At 41.8% G+C, this 16,699-nt stretch overlaps 1 protein-coding gene across 1 annotated transcript in view; it reads left to right on the forward strand.

Annotated features, from left to right (window-relative positions):
• Positions 1–347: 347 nt before the first annotated feature.
• Positions 348–16,699, forward strand: part of LOC132813916 (coiled-coil domain-containing protein 102A-like) — a 615,752-nt gene continuing 599,400 nt past the window's right edge. Inside the window, exon 1 of the mRNA XM_060823318.1 lies at positions 348–399. The gene's annotated coding sequence lies outside the window, so the exon portion shown is untranslated. The remainder of the gene's footprint in view (positions 400–16,699) is intronic.

The following is a 16,699-nucleotide window of genomic DNA, read 5'->3' on the forward strand; positions in this document are numbered from 1 at the left end:
GAATACAATGAAAGTTGTTGTAACTGTCCATCATCTTTATCCTCATAGGGGATGCAGTACAGGCAGTGTCATATCTGTAGCCAACCAGACGTTCCACCAAATTCAGTTCCACTGAAATAGATGAGAATATTGGGCAGGGTGACAGATTTGATACCGCCTATTCTTCAACTTTCCCAAAAATGAATGCTCATCTTTCAAGCATTTAAAACATTCATGCATTATACTTTGTGGGGGAGAAATTGATTTAGATCAGCAGCATGAAATGGTGTTGTCATGAACTGGCAGCTGAGTTTCCACCAAGCTCAAGCTCTTCTGTCTGCTAACATTCTTCTTCATTCTCATCCTGTACCTGGAGGCCTTTGAGGCAGGCAAAGCACATGCTGACTTCTTGGATCGAAGGTATGGTAGCTAAGTTTTCTGTTGTCACAAAAATAAGTAGAAAACTGAGATATGAAGAGAGCATAAGGAGCCCACAAAGGAATATTGATAGGTAAAGTGAGTGTGCAAAGTTCTGGCAATTGGACAATCTGGGAAAGTGTGAAATCTAAATGGCAAGAGATTGCAGAGCAATTTGTAGAGAGATTTGAAATGCAGAGATCTGGGTGTCCTGCTATATAAATTGCACAAAATGAAACTATGTAATCAGGAAGGCTAATTGAATGTTATGGTATGTTGCAAGGGGATGTGAATGAAAGGGTAGGGGGAGGTTATACTTCAGTTATGTAGGGCATTGGTGAAACTGCATTTGAAAGACTGTGTGGCATCATTTGCCTCTGAATTCATGCTACATTTCCATTGTTACAAATCCATATGGAAATTAAAACTACAATAAATGGAATCTTGTTTGTAATTTCTTCATATTGAGGAGGGAATTGATTTGTTTAACTTAGTTCACAGTTTCCCATGAGTTTGTAACAAGAAGATGTAATAATGTAGGTTTGGTTAAGATCAGGATCTGGGCAATTTTGGGGCCATTTTCTAGACCTTTGAAATGTGCCAAATTATATTGATTGAATGAAAGATTCTTGGTTGTTGCAATTTTCATCCTTAACTGCAATCTTTCATCATGATTGAAATTAGAACAGGTTGAGAAATGCATAGTTTATGTGACAGAATTTGGTTTACATTTATTTTTTGCTTGAGACACACTTGTCAGTAAAAATCGAACCAAACATTGCTTGATAAGGACAAGACTAATGCATCATTTTTTAAAATGGTTTCCTTTTAATGTACAGAGTCTGAGACTTGCCAGAATTACTGATTCTAAAGGAACAACGTAAGGAGATCAAAGAGTTGTCCTTGTCCAGAAATGTCAAACCACAGGCACTTGATGGGAGAAGATTTTCTCAAAGCTACTCGAATCATGGGGCAGTTTTGACTTCTGAGAAGGTCATCCTGAATATACCTCAGCTGTGGTTATTGATTCCCCAAAAGCTTTCAAATGGGATCACTGTTCCTTGGCAGCACTTGAAAGGAGAAAATCAAGGTGTCAATCTCCCTTTTAAGCTAGGCATGACTGTACACCAATACAACACCTTCCACCATGACCTCAAATTCACCTGGACCATCTCAGACTCCTCCCTCCCTTCCTGACCTACCCATCTCTATCTCTGGTGACCGACTAATCACAGACATCTACTACAAAGCCACAGACCTCCACACCTACTTGGACTACAACTCCTCCCACCCTGTCTTTTGTAAAAACGCCATCCCTTATGGCCAATTCTTCCACCTCCGCCATGTCTGTTTCCAGGATGACCAATTCCACCATAGAACATCCCAGATGACTTCCTTCTTCAAAGACCGCAATTTCCCCTCCCATGTGGTCGATGATGCCCTCTAGCACATCTTCTCCACGTCACGCATTTCCACTCTTGAACACAACCCCTCCCAACACAACAAGGACAGGACCCCCCCCACCCCGGTCCTCACCTTATACCCCCCAACCTCCATATACATCGCCACTTTGCCACCTACAAGCAGATCCCACCACTAAGGATATATTTCCCTCCCCACCCCTCTCAGAGTTCCGAAGAGACCATTCCTTCCATTACTCACTTGCCAGAACCACTCCCCGACCTACCAGCCCTTACCCAACTCACGGCACCTTCCCCTGCCACCTCAGGAAGTGCAAAACCTGTGCCCACACCTTCCCCCTCATTTCCATCCAAGGCCTCAAAGGATCCTTCTACATCCAACAGAAATTTACCTGTACCTCCATAAATGTCATCTACTGTATCCGTTGTACCCAATGTGGTCTCCTCTACATTGGAAAGACAGGTCGCCAACTTGTGGATCATTTCTTCTGCCCCCATCTTATCTCAATCTGAAGCCTCCAACTCGACACTGCCCTCTTGACCTGTCCATTGTTTTTCCAATCTATCTGCTCCATTCTCCTCTCCGATCCATCACCTTCTCCCTGACCTGCATCTACCTATTACATTCTCAGCTACCTTGCCCCAGCCACCACCCTTCCATTTATCTCTCAGCCCTGGCCTACAAGCCTCATTCCCGATGATAAGTTTATGTCTGAAATGCAGATTTTCCTGCTCCTCGGATGCTGCCCGACCTACTGTGCTTTTCCAGCACTACACTCTTGACTCTGATCTCCAGTATCTGCTGTCCTCACTTTCTCCTAAGTAATACAACAACCTGACTATTCATTACAAGCCAAAGAGGGAACATTGAGTCATAGAGTCATAGAGATGTACAGCATGGAAACATACCCTTCGGTCCAAACTATCCATGCCAACTAGATATCCCAACCCAATCCAGTCCCACCTGCCAGCACACGGCCCATATCCCTCCAAACCCTTCCTATTCATATACCCATCCGAACGCCCCTTAAATGTTACAATTGTACCAGCCTCCACCACTTACTCTGGCAGCTCATTCCATACCCGTACCATCCTCTGTGTGAAAAAATTGCCCCTTTGGTCTCTTTTATATCTTTCCCCTCTCACCCTAAACCTATGCCCTCTAGTTCTGAACTCCCCCATCCCAGGGAAAAAGACTTTGACTATCTGTCCTATCTATGCCCCTCATAATTTTGTAAGCCTTGATAAGGTCACCCCTCAGCCCCCGACACTCCAAGGAAAACACCCCCGGCCTGTTCAGCCTCTCATTATTGCTCAAATCCTGCAACCCTGGCAACATCCTTGTAGATCTTTTCTGAACCCTTTCAAGTTTCACAACATTTTTCCAATAGGAAGGAGACCAGAATTGCACACAATATTCCAACAGTGACCTAACCAATGTCCTGTACAGCTGCAACATGACCTCCCAACTCCTGTTCTCAATACTCTGACCAATAAAGGAAAGCATACCAAATGCCTTCTTCACTATCCTATCTACCTGCGACTCCACTTTCAAGGAGCTATGAACCTGCACTCCAAGGTCTCTTTGTTCAGCAACACTCCCTAGGGCCTTATCATTAAGTGTATAAGTCCTGCTAAGATTTGCTTTCTCAAAATGCAGCACCTCGCATTTATCTGAATTAAACTCCATCTGCCACTTCTCAGCCCATTGGCCCATCTGGTCAAGATCCTGTTGTAATCTGAGGTAACCTTCTTCACTGTCCACTACACCTCCAATTTTGGTGTCATCTGCAAACTTACTAACTGTACCACTTATCCTCACATTCAAATCATTTATATAAATGACCAAAAGTAGAGAACCCAGCATCGATCCTTGTGGCACTCCACTGGTCACAGACCTCCAGTCTGAAAAACAACCCTCCACCACCACCCTCTGTCTTCTACCTTTGAGCCAGTTCTGTATCCAAATGGCTAGTTCTCCCTATATTCCATGAGATCTAACCTTGCTAATCAGCCTCCCATGGGGAATCTTGTTGAACACCTTACTGAAGTCCATATTGATCACATCTACTGCTCTACCCTCATCAATCTTCTTTGTTACTTCTTCAAAAACCTCAATCAAGTTTGTGAGACATGATTTCCCACGCACAAAGCCATGTTGACTATCCCTACTCAGTCCTTGCCTTTCCAAATACATGTACATCCTGTCCATCAGGATTCCCTCCAACAACTTGCCCACCATCGAGGTCAGGCTCATCAGTCCATAGTTCCCTGGCTTGTCCTTACCACCCTTCTTAAACACATTTGCCAACCTCCAGTCGGGCGGCACGGTGGCACAGTGGTTAGCACTGCTGCCTCACAGCGCCTGAAGACCCGGGTTCAATTCCCGACTCAGGCGACTGACTGTGTGGAGTTTGCACGTTCTCCCCGTGTCTGCGTGGGTTTCCTCCGGGTGCTCCGGTTTCCTCCCACAGTCCAAAGATGTGCGGGTCAGGTGAATTGGCCATGCTAAATTGCCCGTAGTGTTAGGTAAGGGGTAATGTAGGGGTATGGGTGGGTTTCGCTTCGGCGGGTCGGTGTGGACTTGTTGGGCCGAAGGGCCTGTTTCCACACTGTAAGTCTAGTCTAGTCTAGTCTAATCTTCCGGCACCTCACCTGTGATTATCGATGATACAAATGTCTCAGCTAGAGGCCCAGTAATCACTTCTCTAGCTTCCCACAGAGTTCCCGGGTACACCTGATCAGGTTCTGGGGATTTAATCACCTTTACCCGTTTCAAGACATCCAGCACTTCCTCCTCTGTAATCTGGACACTTTGCAAGATGTCACCATCCATTTCCCCACATTTTATATCTTCCATATCCTTTTCCACAGTAAATACTGATGCAAAATACTTGTTTAGTATCTCCCCCATTTTCTGCGGCTCCACACAAAGGCCACCTTGCTGATCTTTGAGGGGCCCTATTCTCTCTCTAGTTACCCTTTTGTCCTTAATGTATTTGTAAAAACCCTTTGGATTCTCCTTAATTCTATTTGCCAAAGCTATCTCATGTCCTGGTTTTGCCCTCCTGATTTCCCTCTGAAATATACTCCTACTTCCTTTATACTCTTCTAAGGATTCACTCAATCTATCCTGTCTATACCTTACATATGCTTCCTTCTTTTTCTTAATCAAACCTCAATTTCTTTAGTCGTCCAGCATTCCCTATACTTACCAGTCTTTCCTTTCTCCCTGACAGGAATATACTTTCTCTGGATTCTTGTTATCTCATTTTTGAAGGCTTCCCATTTTCCAGCTGTCCCTTTACCTGCAAACATCTGCCCACAATCAGCTTTCAAAAGTTCTTGCCTAAAACCGTCAAAATTGGCCTTTCTCCAATCTAGAACTTCAACTTTTAGATCTGGTCTATCCTTTTCCATCACTTTTATTGCTGTGTTCCTGTGATTTCTGGATTTTGACAAATTTGCTTACCAATTCCATTCTTCCATCCTTCTGTATATATGTGCAAATTGCCCAACTGACAGTAATCTACATCATCTCAGTTTACTACGGAACATCCTCCTAAGAGAGATGGTAGAAGGAGGTAACACTGATTCATTCAGGTGTAAATGGAATAGCTTTCCTTTAGAAATGATCATTTTTGGAACACAGTGTAGGAGTAATCACAGCCATGACATTTGAGTCATGGTGTGTGTCTGTACAAAGAAGAGGTGACTTTGCATTGTGGTTCTAAAGCTCTCCATTGCTGACATTACCTTCAGCTTGTGTATGGATCTGTTGTAGACTAACTGATCAAAATTGTTTGCTACGATTATTTAACAACTCCATAATCATTGTATCTTGCAACTACCAGAACGTTAGTAGGGAAAATAAATGGACCTTGGAATATTATGTCTAACAATTCCTGAGTTTCTGTGCCTAATGGTTAAGTAAACAGGACCTCAGATAAATTGGAGTTAAATTATTGTTTGGCTTGGCAGGTTGGAAACCCTTGTAAATTTCAGGCGCTGTAACAAAAAACAAACGCCTGGCATAGAACGACTGGCTTGTTTTCATTGAGACTACTTTGTATCTTTAACGTAAGGAGGGATTTGGTGGTATGATTTTGCTTCCAGCAGAGTATTTTACCTGTTGTACCAATGTTTGTGTCATTTTCTGTGGCATAAGAAACTGCAATGTGAACATAATGGCATTGAACATTCCAATAAATGTTTATTACAGTTAACTGTTATATATACAGATGATATTTCTTAGACATCCAAGTGTCTGAACTAGTATTAACTTAAGTTACAATAGTGCAGCATTGAGCAGGGTTTTTCTAGTAGCGTGGCAAGCTTCAGGTGACGCGAATTAAGATGGACTATGAGACCTTTATACATTCAGATCACACACAATATTACAGATGATATCATGATGATACCTCTTAAAGATACATTGATATATGACAGTGACACACAACATAAAATTTAGAAATTTGAATTCTGGAGATCAGCAACATTTACTGTGGTGATTGGGATACAGCGGGCACTGTGAACCTACTGCCATACTCCAGCAATACTGAAAGGACAGACTACGTTCGTGATCAGGCCTCATAAGAATATGGTTATTGAGTATGATCCTGTTGAAAGGTTCTAACGTGAAACATTGACTTCTCTGCTCCTCTGCTGCTTGACCTGCTGTGCTTTTTCCAGCTCCAACACTATTGACTCTGACTTTCCGGCATCTGCAGTCCTCACTAGCCACAAGGTGCAGATATTCAAGCATGAACTGTAAATAAGCTGGGTCCGGGTGGAAGACAGGATTTTACTGTTGACAAAGGCATGAAATACATCATAGTTGTTAAGCAGTTGGACTATTGCAGCACTGTGGTGAATAAAAGGCTAAAGGCTAAGGATTTGAGAGTTATAACCAATTTATAAGAACATGTTTTGGGGTAGCTATTGAAGGAAGTTATATTGGAAGCAAATAGGATGATATGGGTGTTCAGGGACATGAGAACATTTTCTAAGATAGCCTTGGTTGTGCTCGGGATTCTGGGAGAAGTGAGATTGACTTTTCCATCAGGAACAAGAGGTTGATGTAAATATGGATATCAGAACTAATATGGGAGAGGTTAAGAATGGAGAAGAGAGTAGTAATTCAAAAAAAGAAAAGGAAAAGTCATTTGAAATATGGATTGAAATCACTAAGGATGAGAATTTGCTTAGTGCAAATGTTGATCGAGTTAAGGAGGTATGATGGTAACAATGTCAGAGTAGATTTGGGCAGTTGAAGGAAAACAAATACTTTAAAGGAGAAGAGGAAGGAAGAAATTTAAGGCTAAGAATATGCCAAAGGAATTGGGGTAGAGGCAATGTGTGATTTGGTTAAAAGACCACATAACCCTCACAATAGTTTTATCAGACAGGTGATGAACATACGTCCAGCTGCATAGCTTTCAGAAAGTTTCTATCAAAGCCATGTTGCTATGCAATCACTCACATTAAGGCCATGAATGAGAACATTAAGACATGAACAAGCATTTTGAAGAAAGTGGGACAGTCAGTAATTGTTAATTTACTGGCAGAGTCCGAGAGGCAACTAATGGTTGATGAGGATGGGACAAGATAGAACTTATCACTTACTCTGTCCATTGTGCGGCAAAAGTGATGTGAGAAGAGGAATTGGCAGTTGGTTGCTACTATAAGACAGTGACAAGCACCTTTGTGGGCATTCAGAGGATCCCAAAGAGAGGCACAGACTGAACCTGGAAGAACTTTGTTTAGGAGGGTCTCAGTAATAATAAGTGTAATAAAAGGAGCTTGAAGAAAGATATGAAGAATTGAAAGTACAGATGCATAGACTGATTTTCTGACATGCTCCTGTCATTACTTGAGGTATTCATCGAATGAATATTTTGAGAGAAATGATGTGCAGGGGTGATGGGCCAAATGGCCTCATTCTGCACTGCTACAATTTGGTGATTCTGTGTTTACCAATTTTCAATGCCAATTGCAACAGATAAACTAATGATGCCATTCTCCATGCTAACAATGCCCTTAATCAGCAGTACGCACCTCAATTGTCTATATAATATGTATTTTGAAAGTAATTTATTTACTGTAAATCATTTTAATGTCCTAAGTGTCTAGTAAGTTATTTAATTAATATTAAAATAAATTTTATTCATAAAGAAATATGTTTTGACAATCACATTTCTCAAGGCTACTTGTATTCTCTCGTAGCTAGGAGGATGAAGTATGATTCAACAGTGAACAGAGCGATAGAGAGGTTTAGGATAAGAATTGCAGAATGAAGTCATGGCCACCAATGCTGAAGCAGGTCAAAATTGGAATCTTTAAGGAGCCGGAAATAGACGAGTGTCCAAATATCTGGGGGTGTTGTGAGACTGGAAGAAAGTTCAGAGAGATGGACATCAAAGCCACAGAGGGATTTGAACACAAGCATGAGGATTTTAATGTATTGCATGATTGGGAACCAACGTACATCAGAATGAGTGCAAAGTGATAAATGAATGGGATTTGGATTGTAAGGACGCAATAAAAATAAAAATACTGCAGATGCTGGACATCTGAAATAAAAACAAAATGCTGGAGAAACTCAGCAAGTATTGGAACATCTGTGGGACAGAAGCACAGTTAACATTTCAATTTTGATGTAAGTCTTCTTCAAAACTGAAAGGAGCTGAAAAATAGTGTTTCGTTATGGTGTAATACAGAGGGGAAGGGGGAGTGAGTAGAATAGATTGTTATTGTACCCAGAATAAAGGACAGTTTGCAAGCTGAAGAACAGCACTTTATTTTCCTGGTAGGCACTGTTCAGCATCTAGGACTCAACATTGAATTCAACAGCTTCAGAGGGTGAACTCTCTCGTCCTTTTCCCTACATTCCCAATTTTCCTCATTCCTAGTCTGACTAGGTTTATTGGCGTGTCTCTCAGCAGAGTGGGCTCATTTTTCTCTTTTTCATGCTTCCATTTACTCCTATTCCATATCTCTTTCCCTCTTTACCACGAATAGCACGACATCTCTTGTTGGTTCCTGAGTGATGGAACGGCTTGTAGATGCAAACAATTCTGGGAGAACTTCTCGGGTCTCTGGATGGGGGGGGGGGCACTGGTGTCTTCCTTAAGTAAAATTATCTGCAATTAAAGAATACGAGTCACTTTCTCCCACTAGTTACTGTTAGCTATTCTGTTTAAATAATAAGTCAGATATCATAGTTTGTGTCTCATGTGAATAAGTGAATCTGAAATAAAAGACTAGAGAACTGAAGGACCTGGAATATAAAAGGAATACTCAATCAAATCCTGAGACTGGTGCTATTAAACTATTTCCCCAATACTTTTTCTCCTCATCTTGTTTCTGTTTGTGTATGTGTGTGTGGAGAGGGTTTTAGAAAGTGGGCTGGAGTTTTAATTAGTGGGGTCATATGGTGACAGTTCATTGTTATTTACATGTGGTTAGAACTGTTCTGGTATTAAGTAGTTGTTCTTGTTAAATACAGAAATCTAGCCCATTTTTTCTGTTAACCTGGGTCTATTCAACAGATAAATTGGGGACTTTTCATAGTTGGACAAAATTTTTAACTTTTGTGACAACTCCAAGAATAGTGGGGCTTGATTTCCAGCACACTACGCAAGTGAGGTGTGACAAGCTGAACTCAAGGGAAATGGAGACTATTCCATCATGCTTCTGACTTGTGCTTTGTCAGTGGTGGATAGGCTTTGAGAGGTCAGGAGGTGAGTTACTTGTTGTGGAATTCCCAACCTCTGAACTGGTCCTCTAGTAGCTACAGTATTGTATATCTAATTTTAACTTCTAACTTACTTCTTTATTTTTCTACTTTGTACCTAGGATTTTGTACTTAGGTACCTTTGTATCTAAGATGATGCCAGGAAGAGTGACTTTGTACACTTTTCACTGTACTCCTGTATCCTTGTACTTGAGAACATTTGACAATAAAACGTGATTTTGATTCTAATTCTAATTTAGATGGCTCATTCAGTTTCTGGTCAACGGTAACTACCAGGATGTTGGTAGGAGGGGAGTCAGCAATGATATATCATTGAATGTCAAGGTGCAATTGTTAGCAACTTTATGGTTGGAGGTGATTACTGTCTGACGTGCATATGATGCAAATGTTACTTTGTTACTTATCACCCCAAGCCTGAACTATTTTCAGCTCTTGCTGCACTTGGCCATAGGATGTCTCTGTAGGAATTCCTCAGGGTAGTGTAATAGGCCTCACCATTTTCAGCTGCTTCATCAATAACCTTCCCTCCATCATATGGTCAGAGTGGAGATATTCACTGATGAATGCACAATATTCAGCATAATTTACTACTCCTTAGATACTGCAGCAGTCTGTGGTTGAGATTATTGCCAGTTATGACCCCAAAGAATGGAGAGCTATCCCCCTGATTCCCATAGATTCCAATTCCAAGGGCTGTCACTCTTACCTCATCCTTGGAATTCAACTCTTTTGTCCATTTTTCAAAGGATGTAATGAGGTCTGGACCTGAGTGGCCAAGTGGAACCCAATTTGAATAGGTCATTGTTAAGTACTACTTGATATCACTGTCAAGAACAGCCTCTGTTCAACTGCTGATGATTGTGAGGAGACCGAAGCTTTGATTGAATGAATTGGATTTTTCCTGCTTTCTGTGCATAGGACATATTTAGATATTTTTCCACTTTGTCACGTAGATGTCAGTTTTGCAGCGGACTGGAAGAGCTTTACTTGGGCACAGCAAGTTCTGGAGCAGACATTTTTAGTACTATTCTTCAAATGTTATCAGAGTCCGTAGCCTTTGCAGTATCCAATGCTATCAGCCATTCCTTCAAATCTCAAATGGGGACTCGAATTGGCTAAAGGCTGGCGCCTATGATATTGGGGACCTCTGAAGGAAGGTGAGATGCATCAGCCACTTGACATTGCTGCTTGCATGTGCTGCAATCATATTTTTGGACTAATCTGCTAGGCTCCATCTTGCTGAGGATGTGGATCCTTGTGGAGCTTCCTATTCCATAGAGTTGTTTAATTGTCCATCACCATTCATGATTGGATGTGGTAAAATCCCAGAGCTTAGATCCATTGAAGAATTACACACCTCTGCTTCTGCTGTTTGGTATACAAGTAGCTCTGTGTTGTAACTTTACCAGGTCAAAACTTAACCTCATTTTTAGGTATGCCTGCTGTTGCTCCTGAACCAACCTTGATTCCCTGGCTTGATGGTAATGGTAGAGTGGGGAATATGCTAAGACATAAATACAATGCAATGGTGATGGCCCACCCATATGTCTGGGCTACCCAGTCTGGAGTTACTATATTTGTTTGAATTTTATATCATTTAGTGTGGTTGTTGTGCCAACATGGAGGGTATCCTCAACGTGAAGGTGGGCTGAGGTCACACTCATTGATCCTGTCACAGATCGGTGTAAAGTGAGGATGACGTGAAGGATGTTTTGCATTCTTGTTTGTTTCCTCACCATCTACTTCAGACCCAGTCTAGTGCCTATATCTTTTAGGAATTCATCAATTTGATCAGTAGTGATGCTACCAGATTACACATGGTGATGAACATTGAAGCCCCTCACCCAGAGTACATTCTGTATCCTTGCTACCCTTTATGTATCCTCCAAGTGGTGTCCAATGTGAAGTAGTACAGATTCATCATCTAAGGGTGTGAGAAATGGTGAATGGTAGTTAGAAGGAGGTTTCCTTGTCCTTGTTTGACCACAGGGGAACTCCCTCCTCACTGTATAGCAATACCCACTGTGGTGGGTCTGACCTGCATGTGGGCATGATATACACAGGGATAATGATGGTGTCTCCAGGGCATAGTCATTGTCATTGAATGTTACCTTAAAGACAATGTTGGATAAGCATTCTGATCATTTAACACCAGTGGAGGAGTTGAAAGAAATGCCAGTTATGTAAAGTTGTATGCCATTATGTATTTGTGAAACATGCTTTTGGACGATGTTGCCAAGTGGCATCTTGAGATGAGAAATAGGGGGTCCAGGGTAGATCCTTGGGGGAATATTGATAAAAACTGTGTGGAAACTGGAAGAAAAGCCATTGTAGGTGATACTCTGGCTATGATTAGGTAGGTGAAAGTGGAACTAGCGAGTGCAATCCCATCCAACAGGAACCACAGTGAGTAGTCATTACCAGAGGATAATGTGATCAACCATATCAAAGGCTATAGTCAGGTTGAGGAGGAAAGGAAGGGATTATTTTCTATATAATAAAGTAACATGGGATATAAGTTTTGACAAGAAGTGTGTTGGGATTGGTACAAGGGTAGTAACCTGATTGGAAAGACTCAGCAAAACTCTGTGCAAACTTGGACAACAGCAATTCTTTCAATTAGGCCTTTTGGATTCAATATTGTGTGGAACAATCTCACATTATGATGTTTACTTTTACCTTTTTCAACAGCAGTTGTTAGTAAGATTATTGCTATTCTAAATTAAACACCCTCTAGCCCTATCTTTCATTTACTTGCCCCATTATCATCTCCATTTGTCTGTAAATCTCTGCAGCTTTCCATCCAAGGCAAGTATTTTCCCCCCCTTACACTATTTCTATTACTGCTCAAACAAGTTACATCTCTAATTTCCCTTTCAATTCTGATTTGACTTCTTATTAGGACTGGATACAACCTGAAAATTCTGGGAAGTCCCAGGAGTTTAGGCAGCTTTGGTGGAAAGAAAAATAGAGTTAATTTTTCTGGTTAATGATCCTTCATCGTGACTGGTTCTGAATGGGCCTGCTCTGCTGAGTATGTCTGACATTTTCTGTTATTAACTAGTCGGACCCAAGAAGATTGCTTTGCTGGGATTGTTAGTGCAAACACAAAATCATATTCACAGACATTAAATAAATCCAATGTCTGGAAGCACCATAATACTGCTACACTTGACTTGAGAGACCTAAATATTAGGAGTCAGAGTGGAATTGGATTGAATGGAAGGAGAAATTACTATTCACTTAAATAGCAGCTATGATCCTTGCTGCAAAAGTGAAGAAACAAGGATGAATTGAGAAATATACAGAAGAACACAATTCAAAATGATCAGGGAAGATGATTCCTTCACATACAAGGCTGTCTACCACCTTGCAACAAGTATATTTTAATATCAGTGTCAGAATCATTTACTTTCCAGAGAACACCACCAATCTTTCAGCTATTGGGCCAAGGCACAATAATGAGTGTGAAGGCTATCTATAGGACCTTTATGCTTATCTCATTGTCGCTGCTGTCAGTTTTTAAAAGTGCAGTTGAAGCAATATGCTACAATCCCTGTCCTTGATGCCATTCACTGCATTAAGAAAGCTAAGTGTCAAGTCGAGTTGTGCTTCTGAGATTCAGGATTCCCAATTGTTGCACCCTAGGAAGTCACAAGCTGTCTGAATTGTGAAAGGAAAATAACAGTAAATGCAGGACCATAGTCTGTCCAAACTGTAACCAGAAGACTCAATCACTGAAAATCTTTATGGTGGGGAGTATTGCAATGTTGCTAACTGTAATGAAGGCTTCTCCTCAATTTACTGAGAAATTAATGGATCTGTATTAGTTTGAAGTTGTGAACATGGTATGGTAAATACCCTTTATGAAGCTGTAACAGCTTTTAAATCATTTTCTTTGAAGAATGGTGTAATAAGTGATGAAAATTGAGCATTAAAAAAGAATTATGGTACAGAAAGAGTTAAAAAAAGCAAAATAATCATGAAAATTATTGCCCTGAATTTAACTTCAGGCTAGTTTCCACTGGACGAGTAGCAGTGTGAATTAGAAACACACCCGCTGCTTCAGAAATTACACTACAGCAATTTACATTCTCAGCCTCATTTAATTTCTCCTGGCTGAGCTCCCATTTGTTTGATGCAGAGAGTCAATGCAAAGTGACAGAAAAGCACATGTCCCAATACTGCCTGCTGACAACTGGGTACGGTTTGGGGTCCTTTGATGGGGAATGGACAATACCTCCAAAAAGGAGACTCAAGCCTTCCTATGCTGTTTGGACGGGCAGTCCTGCTTTCCTTAACCCATGAAAAAGTAAGAGAAGAAAAAGATTGCACCTTTTTGGACTACTTTTGACCTTATTATGCTTTCCCGCTGAAATGGTCTTGTGAAAAAGAACTCACTGTGGCTTCCCATTCCAACATGGTCATTCTGAATAACTAATTAGGAATAATTAAGTCATTGTCAGATTGGCAGGCTGTGACTTCTCAGGGTACACAAGGCTGCTGGAGTTACAGCGAGCGGTAAGGGAACATTTGGCAGAGCTTGCCCAAGGCAGTGTGCACCCATATGCGAACAAGTCCACCACATTGACTTAGATTCCTAAATTTCAATGCTGCCATTGTCTCAAACATGTGCACCCATGATTTCCTCTATCAGACTGATGGCCAATTAGTAAATGTCTGAGATGAATGTTTAATTGTTCAAATGCAGCACTTACAAGGTGAGAGAGATATGCACTAACTGGTGTATCGTCTAGGTTTTCTTTTCAGTGAAGGCAGAAGAGCAGTTGCCCCTGCTTCTGGGAGCATGTCCTAGGATGCTCCAGGTGCGGACAGTCCCTCTACCTCTACACATATCCATAATAACTGAGGAGGGCACTGTATTTGATGACTGGATGACCATATCTAACAACATGTTCTGTTGACCATTTGCACTGGGCAGCATATCACTTAGGCACAACCAGCTTGTGTTTGCAAACCTCAGAAGAGTGTATCCACCCATTAGATGTGATTCTGCTGTTGGAAATCACTTATTAAATATGGACAGTGCTAAGAACTACATCAGAAGTCAATTTCAGATCATCAGTCAGTCTCACAGTGTGATGTATTTGTATGACTTGAATCTTAATACATTAATACAAAGGAATATAAGCAAAAGAAATTTGTACATCGTTGCATCTTTCTCATGGATGGAAAGAAAACCATGGGTCATGAAGACTGCCTGTGTCTGTAGAGTCCTATGGCAATATCCTGACCACGTAGAATCTACCTGCCTGGTTTGAGAATTAAGATTGACAGTTAACTGTTCCATTCCCATAATGGTCCAAACATCTTCTTATGCTGTATAAATTGTTGTCCCTTTCTCATGTCCTTATTCTGATGAGTGCTAGTGAAAAAGTTTGTCTTCTTGTCTCCAGTGTCGGAGTTCCGTACTGCCGAGCAATTATTTACATATACGTGTGCTAATTAGAGCTCAGGATACACTGAGGATTTACATGTTTCAGTGTCAGGTGGCTGTAGTGTAAGAGAAGGCTCTGTTATCAAGGTGCATTGCGAACCTGGATAATGGATTGTGATAAGAGGCAGGTAACAGCAGCTTAGTATTTATTGCACTGATATTGGAAGGGTATGGGAATAAAAGGAAACAGACATATATGAGTTTGTCCTGGACCTTCCTTGCATATCTCTCAATGTCCCTTCCCTCTGGTGAAAGGGATTCCTCATCCTGTGCCACTTGTTCAATAGGACCCCCAGCCCTACATCCTCCTCATGATAATGCTCAATGATGTCCTTGATATCATAAGACCATAAGATCATAAGACATAGGAGTGGAAGTAAGGCCATTCGGCCCATCGAGTCCACTCCGCCATTCAATCATGGCTGATGGGCATTTCAACTCCACTTACCCGCATTCTCCCCATAGCCCTTAATTCCTCAAGCCATCAAGAATCTATCAATCTCTGCCTTGAAGATATTTAGCGTCACGGCCTCCACTACACTCTGTGGCAATGAATTCCACAGGCCCACCACTCTCTGGCTGAAGAAATGTCTCCGCATTTCTGTTCTGAATTGACCCCCTCTAATTTTAAGGCCGTGTCCATGGTCCTAGTCTCTTCGCCTAACGGAAAAAATTTCCTAGCGTCCACCCTTTCCAAGCCATGTATTATCTTGTAAGTTTCTATTAAGTCTCCCCTTAATCTTCTAAAATCCAATGACTACAATCCCAGGATCCTTAGCCGTTCCTCGTACGTTAGACCAACCATTCCAGGAATCATCCGTGTGAATCTCCGCTGGACACGGAGCGGGCGGCACGGTGGCACAGTGGTTAGCACTGCTGCCTCACAGCGCCTGAGACCCGGGTTCAATTCCTGACTCAGGCGACATACTGTGTGGAGTTTGCACGTTCTCCCCGTGTCTGCATGGGTTTCCTCCGGGTGCTCCGGTTTCCTCCCACAGTCCAAAGATGTGCGGGTCAGGTGAATTGGCCATGCTAAATTGCCCGTAGTGTTAGGTAAGGGGTAAATGTAGGGGTATGGGTGGGTTGCGCTTCGGCGGGTCGGTGTGGACTTGTTGGGCCGAAGGGCCTGTTTCCACACTGTAAGTCTAATCTAATCTAGGACACGCTCCAGTGCCAGTAAGTCTTTCCTGAGGTGTGGGGACCAAAACTGGACACAGTACTCCAAATCGGGCCTAACCAGAGCTTTATAAAGTCTTAGTAGGACAACGGTGCTTTTATATTCCAACCCTCTTGAGATAAGTGACAACATTGCATTCGTTTTCTTAATCACGGACTCAACTTGCATGTTTACCTTTAGAGAATCCTCGACTGGCACTCCCAGATCCCTTTGTACTTTGGCTTTATGAATTTTCTCACCGTTTAGAAAGTAGTCTATGCTTTTATTCTTTTTTCCAAAGTGCAAGACCTCGCATTTGCTCACGTTGAATTCCATCAGACATTTCCTGGACCACTCTCCCAAACTGTCTAGATCCTTCTGCAGCCTCCCCACTTCCTCAGTACTACCTGCCTGTCCACCTAACTTTGTATCATCGGCAAACTTCGCTAGAATGCCCCCAGTCCCTTCATCCAGATCATTAATATATAATGTGAACAGCTGCAGCCCCAACA

This window comes from Hemiscyllium ocellatum, chromosome 4, assembly GCF_020745735.1.
Source record: "Hemiscyllium ocellatum isolate sHemOce1 chromosome 4, sHemOce1.pat.X.cur, whole genome shotgun sequence".
In the NCBI taxonomy this organism is placed as follows: domain Eukaryota; kingdom Metazoa; phylum Chordata; class Chondrichthyes; order Orectolobiformes; family Hemiscylliidae; genus Hemiscyllium; species Hemiscyllium ocellatum.